Source organism: Pholcus phalangioides, unplaced genomic scaffold (genome assembly GCF_987345545.1).
Source record: "Pholcus phalangioides strain wild (caught in Gottingen) unplaced genomic scaffold, Ppha-v1.0 ptg000013l_1, whole genome shotgun sequence".
Taxonomy (NCBI): Eukaryota; Metazoa; Arthropoda; class Arachnida; order Araneae; family Pholcidae; genus Pholcus; species Pholcus phalangioides.
Genome location: NW_028301606.1, coordinates 16,992,006 through 16,999,297, shown reverse-complemented (window position 1 = coordinate 16,999,297; position 7,292 = coordinate 16,992,006). Strand labels below are relative to the sequence as shown.

Sequence of the window (7,292 nt, the reverse complement as noted above, 5' to 3'; positions counted from 1 at the left end):
GTTATCGTCAAGGGGGATGCCGAAAAAATAGTAAAAAGCTATTTTCCCTCTAGTAATTTTCTAATAAATTTCTTGGTATTCCACAAGAGTAAGAAGTTTAAGAAAATCATATTCTGTGTGTAACTGATGTCTGTTTATCGATTCTAGGCTTTGGAATCCATAGTTTTTTCAAGTTGCCTTTTATCTTCCAATGGGTATAATACTGACAGTGTTTTCTGTATGAAGTTAATTAAACGAAATATATAAGCAAAAAAAACCTAATCCAAATATTTCACCGCCAATCTTTTTGTTGTTTTTCGCTGTTGGAGCCCGAAGAATGCGGTATTTTTACTTAACAAGGGACAGGAGGATTAGCCAGGACACTGTCCGTCGTTCTACTCTCATCCGAAAAGACTCGACGCCATTTATCAGTGATTCCCAAGAGCGTGTTTACCCTTATCCCAAAAAAAAGTAAGGATAAAAAAAAAATTGGAAAGGGGAAAAAATGGTACGGGCTTTAGGGCATATATATATCCCAGTCTGGAAATCCGAGTCAATACCCATGAGAGACACTGTACCTAACGGGGGAGGGGCACGTTATGTCATCCGGGATAAGCCTGGACATTTCTTTATAGCGAGGACATCATCGAACGCCACAGAGAGAGAGAGAGAGAGAAAGAGATAACAAGAAATGAGGACTATTAACGTTGCTGGAAATCACCATCTCTTAATTTTTATAGAATGATTACCTTGGGTTTTTCCGAGATGGCCATTATAAAATTTTAAATAAAATCGGTTTGATCTGAAGGTTATAAGACGTGATTCCAGGCGCCGCTGGTGTAGTGGTATCATGCAAGACTCCCAATCTTGTGACTCGGGTTCGATTCCCGGGCGGCGCATACATATTTCAGATTTTACTTTCGTTATAAGGGATAGTTACGTTATCATTTACGTCACCAGACTCGGGGCACGGTGGGAAAATAATGCCAGGGACGTCTTAAAAATTTCGGGGCACCAAAAATGTTTGAGGCATTCTTTGCCCCGATTTTATGTATTTTGGGGAAGTGGGGGAATTAGCACACAACACGTCCGTTATTTCAGAATGCACAGGAATGCTGAGAGATACACATACGAAAAATTTTGAACACACAATTAAATTTAAAATAACAAACTAATTGATGAAAATTCGGCACTGAAGCTAGTTTTATTCTAATGAGAGGAAACAATTTTCGGTTTCAGATAATTTATGATCATCAATATGATTATTTATCAGATTCATGATAATTTCAGAATTGGTGCACTAAAAGTAATTGAAAGAAATGATTGCAGCACCAATGAAAATTCAGAATTAATGAAGGAAATAATTCCAGAAGAATTAATGAAACTAATAATTCTCTCTACAAGTGATGAAAATTCAAAATTAACGGTATAAAAAATTCCAGAATCAATGAAAATCCAGAATTGGTGAAAGAAATAATTTAAGAAGTTGTGAAAGCCTCCTATAGTTTACCGTGAGTGTGGGGGCCCGTGCGGAAGCACCTGTCACACACCTGTAAAGGCGGCTCTGTTTATAGCGGCTTATACAGGGTGGGCAAAAAGTCCGTAGAAACTTTAAAAATTTATAAAAACCGGAAAAATAACCGAAATGAGAAACGGTCTGCGGGGTTAGCATCGCTGGGTCACAGGAATTTTTTTAAGACGGGGAAAAATAACTCAAAAATCATGTGACACTGGTACGGTGGCACGGTCCCGGGTGTATCGATCCGGTCCATCCAATCTGTCGGAACTGAAAGATGCGATTCACCGAGAGGTGTCATGTATACATCCGGACCTACTGCATTCTGCCGTTGCTGGATTTGTGACTCGCCTGCAATGTGTTATTCCCTGTGGTGGTCATGTGGAACACATACTGCTGTAATAAACGATTTGGAGGCATTCTGTTCGTTATCTGCGTATCTTTTCTTTGACTTGTGTATGTCAGTGTCACCTATCGGCTGTTTTTTTCCTGTCTTAAAAAAAATTCCGTGACCTAGCGATGCTGACCCTGCAAACCGTTTTTTATTTCGGTTATTTTTCCGGTTTTTATGAATTTTTAAAGTTTCTACGGACTTTTTGCCCACCCTGTATATGAGAATGTTAAAGTCAGAGTGGTGTAAGTATCGATTATTCCTCACTTTATGGAAAAAGGTTTTACTAGAATTGTTGCCATAGGTTAAATACGTATTTCGTGCGTATTCCTGTCAAGTTACCAAACCATACTGTCTACAGCGACCAGTAGAGCAGTCTCTTGGCCGGCTTCCCATTTTAAAAAGTCTCTCCTCAGAGAGCAGGCAGAATTTCAGCAAGATACTTACTTACACAACATCGAAAATTTAAGCATTTGCTATGTTTGCGCTCCATAATATGGAAATACCGGCACAACGCGAAACAAGTATAACTCTGACAAAATAAATACGTTTGAGCCACGCATATACTTCCCCCCCCCCCTCCCCCAGACGTTCCTGAATGAAAAGATTCGTTAGAAATTTCGCAGAGGAATTTTTACGAGAGGCATTTTCGGTTAAAAAATAGTGGTCTCTTGAGTGTTCGATTCAGGCAGGTACTGTACAGTATAGAGCAGTGTTTCTCAACGTGTGCATCGTGGCTTCGTGGGTCGTCGCAGCGATCTGGAGATATTGGTTGGTGTACCTATTTTTTTTTTAAATAATAACGTGATTCTCACATATTCCCAACGGATCAGCGTTATTCGTCCAGAGAATTTGTTAGTGATAGTATATAGACATCCGTGCCCGAACCGGGATTCGAACCCAGACCTGCACAGGGAAAGGTTAGCTCCCCTAACCATTCGATTGCCAGGCATCTACTTATTTGAAGTTCTTTTATACAAATACAAATACAAATACAAATACAACACCACAACAGGCAAAATGCCCAACGAGGTGGCTGATAAAAAGATGCCCATAAAAATATGGTTGTCATATGTTTCAAAAATACAGCAACCCAATTAAAAATGCAATTAACACAAATTACAAACAATATATACACATGATAAAATATTATACAATGCCCATAAAGAATACTTATGGTTGTCTTATTCTAAGAATGGATAGCTTCTCGATTTACCCCAACATGTTTATCGTATTTCTTTTTAAACGTGTCAATTGTGTTACAATTTACTACCTCCGGGGGTAAGCTATTCCATTTATTAACAACCCTATTGGAGAAAAATTCCCTGCGACACCATAACCTTGCATTGTCCCTCACCAATCGATACTGGTGTCCCCTTGTAAAAGCAGTCGATTGGCGGTGTACTAAAAGTTCATGGTCCATCCTATCCATCCCATTGAAAATTTTGAACACTTCGATCATATCTCCTCGACACCTGCGTTCATCCAATGTAAACATATTCAAAAAATGAAGTCTTTCTTCATAACTCAAGCCCTGTGTGCCAATAAGGACACGCGTAGCTCCTCTCTGCACCCCTTCAACCAAGTCTATGTCCCTCTGTAGGTATGGTCTCCAAAACCTTACAGCATACTCCAGTCCAGGACGAACTAAGCCTCGAAAAAGCGGAAGAATGACTTTAAGAGAACGCGAAGAGACCTTTTTGAAAATGAGACCAAGCATTCTATTCGATTTTTTGACAACCGCTGAACAATGTTCAGAAAACTTAAGTCGCTCGTCAATGAGAATTCCCAAATCGGTGACTCTAGTTGCATCCGGGATAGTGACACCATTCAACTCGTAAGAGAACCGTGGGTTGTTCGAACCAAAATGAGCGACCATGCACTTATCTACGCTAAACGTCATGCTCCATTCATTTGCCCATGCTGCAATCTTGTTTAAGTTGGTCTGGAGCAACTCCCTATCGCTTTCATTTCCGATTACCCCCATTAGCTTCACATCATCTGCGAATTTGCTAGTAATTCCATCGATACCCTGATCGAGTTTGTCGATAAAAAGTGAAAAAAGTATGGGGCCAAGGACACTTCCCTGAGGAACTCCACTTGTGACGTCTGTCCAACCAGAGAATTCCCCGTTCACCATAACTCGTTGCGACCTATCTCTTAACCACGATTCTATCCAATTCAGCAAGTTGCCCCCTATTCCAATCTCGTGTAAACGCTTCAAGAGTTTGCCATGTTGGACCCGATCGAATGCCTTCTGGAAATCAAGGTAAACAACGTCGACATTTTTGCTCTTACCCAAAGCCTTAGTCACATAATCATAGAAGCAAAGGAGGTTAGTTACACATGACTTCCCCTTCCTGAACCCATGCTGATTATCCGACAATACATTATTCTCGTCTATCCACTTCACAAACTGCCTTTTGATGATAATTTCCAAAATTTTCGAGAGGGAGCTCGTCAAACTCACTGGACGATAATTAGACACCACTTCTCTACTACCCTTCTTAAATATCGGAACAACGTTAGCCAGTTTCCAATCTCTCGGGACGATACCCTCAGCAACACTACTCCTGTATATCTGTGCGACTGGCCCCAACAATTCATTAGCACCTTCCCTGAGAACCCTGGGATAGATATCATCTGGTCCTGGTGCTTTGCTTGCACATACATTTCTTAGAAGATTTAGGACCTCCACGTCTTCCACTTGAATATCGTTGAGCGTTTTATTACCCCATGCAACACCCGTATATCGAATATCATTATCTCCATTAAAAACCGACGCGAAAAAGTCATTGAAAGCACTACACATGCCTACATTGCTCTCTACTTTTGAGCCTCCTATCGAGAGGGGGCCAACTGTCCCCTTACATCCATTATTGACGTATCGAAAAAATGATTTTGGGTCAGAGCCAATGTTATCTGCCAACCTAGATTCAACTTGCTTTTTACTATCCCTTATCGCTTTCTTCAACAGTCTTCTTTTATCAGTAAACAATGATAGGTCACCTCGTCCACTTTTATACTCTCTGAATGCTCTTTTCTTTTCAAGATAAAGGTTCCGCACGCTATCCGTGAACCATAGAGGGTGTGATGTACAAACACGCTTTTTTCGAACAAAGGGTATGACGTCGTGCAAAACAGAGGACAGCTTCGTACTAAATTCTTCCCATTGACTTACCACCCCTACTGATTCCAACCGGTCTTTGAAAACTTCCGCTAACCTTCTTCGCAAAACATCAAAGTTAGTTCTCCGAAAACAAGGAACCAGTCTTTTGTTATCAACCTTACCCGAGGAAAAGTTACAGTGAAATCTGACGATACGATGATCACTGGAAGAAAACTCTTCCCCCACCGAAACATGTTCAACTAAATCCTCAGAACTAGTAAGAACTAAATCCAAAATAGCAGTACCCCTAGTGGCTTCTGATACATGCTGATACAAAAAATTTTCGAGCACCAACTTAAGAAAGTCTCTTTCATACTGATTTCCAGATGAAAGGTTCTCCCAATCAATACCCGGGTAATTGAAATCCCCTAGTATGAGAACCCTCTTTCGCTTACACATGTAGGAAATTTCATCATGCATTTTGGCGATATAATTTTGATCCCTATTCGGTGGATTGTAACAAACCCCAACAATAAGCTTATGACGTCTTTTGTTCTCAAGTTCAACCCATATGGTTTCAATATCACTTCTCTGCACGTTACACTCTCTAGCCTTCAAACAGGATTTCACGTATATCAACACTCCACCCCCTTTCCTATCAGATCTATTTCTCAAAAAAGTATCGTATCCGGAGATGTGTAAGAAAGATTCATCCCCATCGTTTGCCCAAGATTCTGTAATGGCTATAAGATCCAAGTCCTCCACAACTATCATAGTTTCTAAAAAATCTTTCTTATTACCCAAGCTCCTGGCATTTATTAACACACATTTTAATTTGCCCGGTGGTTTGTTGTCAATCGAGAAGCCATCCAAGTCAGAGGTGGGTAATTCCCCGTCAGTACTGTTGTGATTATCATTAACTAACCCGCATTCCCGACTACGTGGTCTGGGAGTAAAAAACCTGACCTAAGACTATCGTAAACCTCCCAGACCCCTCTCTTATTTAGATGGATCCCATCCGAACGAAGCCACCTATCGGTAAATGCGGGAAGCTCCAAGAACGTGACCCCAAGTGAGGAGCAAATGTCCTTCAGGCCTATATTGAATTGGTGGATCCTACTCCTATATCCCCTACTACCCCTTGGCAGCACTGGAATCACTGCCACATCTGAACCCCCCTCCCTAGCGGATAATAGTAAATCCCGGTATTCTGACAGAGACTCACTAATATTCGCTCCTACCTGATTTGTTCCCACCCACAGAATCACCCGCAAGGGCAACTTTCGGCGATGAAAAACGTCTCGAACGTTGCCAATCTTCCCCCCAGGAAGACAACAGCGCTCGAAACCCCAAAAATCCCTACACACTCGGTTCCCAAGTTCCCTAACCATAGAATCGCCGATGATTAAACCCCTATCACTATCCCCCTCTACCTCATCCACGACCACCCATTCGCCCTCTAAAATGTCGTTGTTCGTGGAGATTGCTTCTTCATCAACAGGTGGCTCGACGACCAGAGGGTCCGTTATAACCGGGCCCTCTAGCACCCTAACTTTTTCCCGTAAAGCTTCGACCTCGAGTTCCAGCCTTTTTCTATCCAAGCACCCTTTACAATTGAAACTATCAGCTACTATACCCCTAGACCAGGGAAACCTCCCGTCGCAAGCTCTACACAACACTAGTCGAGGTCGAGGCATACTAACACTATTGCTAAAGCTAGATAATAATAATTTATATGGGGAAATATCTACCAAAATATACTGGATAGCCGCAGTCGAACTGCGAATTGAGCAAGGGAGCCGCGGTGTTGACAAAAGTTTGAGAATCACCGGTAAAGGGAATAAATATGAAAATCCCCGAACTAATTCGACAATGATAACACTCTTGATATTCATCGCATTAAACCCTCTTCCCGGCACTAACGAGTTATCTCGTCTTCTGAATGTATGTGTGACTTATTTTAACAATCATAAACGAAATTTTCACAGAAGTTTAGTGATTTTTATCAGGCCGTTTCTAATACGGATCTACGAAAATAATTATAATGGGGAAAGAGTTAATAACAGATGCACAATTTCTCACAATGCAATTTTTAATTGAGTTAATTCGTAAAAAATGAATTGTTTTGAAAAAAAAAATTATAAATCAGTTTCTCTAATTTTAAATTCAAAATTTGTTGCTCCTAAATTGGATTGTTAAAATACGAAATAACATATTCAAAAAAAGTCATATCCGATAGAATAAAATATGCACATTCAAATAAAATATCAATTCGATTTTTTTTTTACCTCTCTTAT

At 40.6% G+C, this 7,292-nt stretch overlaps 1 non-coding gene across 1 annotated transcript; it reads left to right on the top strand.

Moving 5' to 3' along the window:
* The first annotated feature begins 807 nt into the window (after window positions 1-807).
* Window positions 808-878, top strand: TRNAG-CCC (transfer RNA glycine (anticodon CCC)). Its single transcript has one exon. It is a non-coding gene; the product is annotated as a tRNA-Gly (tRNA).
* The last annotated feature ends 6,414 nt before the right edge of the window (window positions 879-7,292 follow it).